Source organism: Lasioglossum baleicum, unplaced genomic scaffold (genome assembly GCF_051020765.1).
Source record: "Lasioglossum baleicum unplaced genomic scaffold, iyLasBale1 scaffold0073, whole genome shotgun sequence".
Classification (NCBI taxonomy): domain Eukaryota; kingdom Metazoa; phylum Arthropoda; class Insecta; order Hymenoptera; family Halictidae; genus Lasioglossum; species Lasioglossum baleicum.
The window spans coordinates 307,501-310,000 of record NW_027469133.1 but is presented as its reverse complement, the minus strand read 5'-3'; the positions used below and the strand labels follow the sequence as shown (position 1 = coordinate 310,000).

The 2,500-nt window shown below is 40.6% G+C and overlaps 1 pseudogene; it reads left to right on the top strand.

The window, feature by feature from the left end:
• The window catches only part of LOC143219793 (large subunit ribosomal RNA), an 8,584-nt pseudogene that overhangs the window by 4,125 nt on the left and 1,959 nt on the right, over positions 1–2,500 (top strand).

Genomic DNA, 2,500 nt, shown 5'->3' with positions numbered 1-2,500 from the left:
ATAGGAGGTAATAACCTCACTTCAGTTGAGGACGACGAATCAGAGTGGCAGGACTCTCTTCGTCGTCAAGTTATTAACGCAGGAACAGGCAATGAATCCGAGCAAATAGCCAACCTCCTTCACGCACTGAAACAAATAGCAGAGAATGCAAACAGCAACCAAAACGCGCAAAACGACAATATTGAGAGCTTCATAACAGAACAATTAATCCCCTTTTTGCAGAATAACGAAACAATACCCAATGACAGCAGCAATACGCGTGCAAACAAATCTAACAGGAAAAATAACCATAACAACAACTACAACAATAACAGGAACAATAGTAGAAGAAAATTCAACAATAATAACGGTATAAACAACCAGCACCGGAATAGAAATAACAAAAATCCACACAACAATAGAAACCAGACACGAAGGACAAATAAAAACCGCCAACGAAAATATATGTACGCACGATGTCAGGATCTGTTCAATGAGTGCCCCAAGAAATTAGCCGATCTGATAGTGAATCACGATGAATTTATTATAAAACCCCCTCTCCAACCACCAACAGAGGAAGACATTAAAGAGCTGTATGTTGACCTCTGGGAAACACCTGGACCGTCGCAGATTAACATAGGCATTAAAAACCCTCCCAAGCTTAAACTCCAAGAATTCTTTACACCATTCACTGGCGAAGAAATTATTCGAAAAATTAGTAAAATACGAACAAAAACAGCGGCTGGATTGGATGGAATACAGAAACGCCATCTCCAAATACCAGGTCTCCCAATCATCTTGGCCAGCTTATTTAATATATTATGCATTGCTAACTATTACCCAGAAATTTGGAAAATTAATAGAACTACCTTAATTCCGAAACCGAACAAAGATACAACCAAAATAGGTAACTGGCGACCTATCACTATCAGCTCCATCATCGGTCGAATATTCTCCTCACTAATAGATATTCGCCTAAGATCAGTCATCACCCAAAATCTGAGGCAAAAGGGTTTCACCGCAGAAAACGGATGTGTACACAATACTAGCCTATTGAACAACATACTAGCACACTGCAAATTGAGTGAGGGAGGAGTATTCACAATCATCGATATATCTAAGGCATTCGACACTGTACCACACGAAATGATCAGAGCAGGCTTGAATAGTAAGGGTATCCCTGATAAAATAATTGACCTAATAAACAAGATGTACGACAATAGCTCTACTAAAATACGTGCTAGATACGGGAAATCAGTTAGCGTAAAATTAAAACGTGGTGTGAAACAAGGGGACTCACTCTCCCCACTTTTATTCAATTTGAGCATAGAACATCTCCTCGACGAATTAGAGGAGAAGTCCACTGGGCTCTCAACTAAAGAGGGTCCTAACGTGTCGGTATTAACCTTTGCGGATGACATGGTTCTCCTAGCGAAAAATGCAATAGAGGCCCAACTTCAATTAAACATGGTTGTCAATTTTTTGAAAAAACTAAATATGGAAATATCCGCAATAAAAAGCAAATCTTTCGAGATAGTCACTAAAAAGGATACCTGGTTCGTCAAGGATCCTAAACTGAGGATTAGCGATAGGGAAGAAATCCCTAGCACAAAACCTGAAGAAGTACTTAGGTACTTGGGAGCTCACATTGGCCCTTGGAAGGGGATGGAATGCGGTACGTTAGTACCCGAGATAGTAAACTTAATTACAAGGACCAGAGTTCTACCGCTAAAACCCCAGCAAAAAATTGACCTCATTGTTAACTACATAATACCTAGGTTTATTTACCAGTTAACCATTTGCCCCCCTAGTGACTCAGTCCTCAAATTGCTCGACAACGAAATTAGGCAGCAAGTAAAAGAGATATTGCATTTAACCATATCGACCGCAACCGGCTTCTTCTACACACCACGAAATAATGGGGGCCTAGGGCTTCCAAGACTTGAGCACATAACTAAACTCGCAGTCCTAAAAAGTGCGCTCAAGAAAAAAGGATCACTAGATCCAGCAATTTCGGGACTCATAAATGAGGCATACGAGAAAAAGTTAAAAACAATTGCGAACTCCCTCCGCATAAATTGGCCAGCTACATTGGAAGACATCGATAAAGCCAAAAAACGTCTGAAAAAGGATTACATGTCCCAATGGGAAACACTCAGATGTCAAAGCCAAGGAGTAAAAGAATATTACCAAGATAAGATCGGCAACTCCTGGCTAACCGAATATAACCTGCTGAAACCCTCAAGATTTATAGACGCCATACACCTCAGGACAAACACCTTCGGCAATAGAACCACCCTAAGGAGAGCAAATAAGAATGTTGACATACTGTGCAGGAAGTGTAAAGCCCAAGCGGAAACATTGGGTCACATCCTTGGTCTATGTCAATCTACTAAAGGCCTCCGGATCAAAAGGCATGATGAAATAAAGAATTTTGTAGCCAAAATCACCAGCTCAGACAACGAAGTATTTATAGAACCATCCATCTCCGCAGAAAACAAATCCTACCGTCCGGACCTCA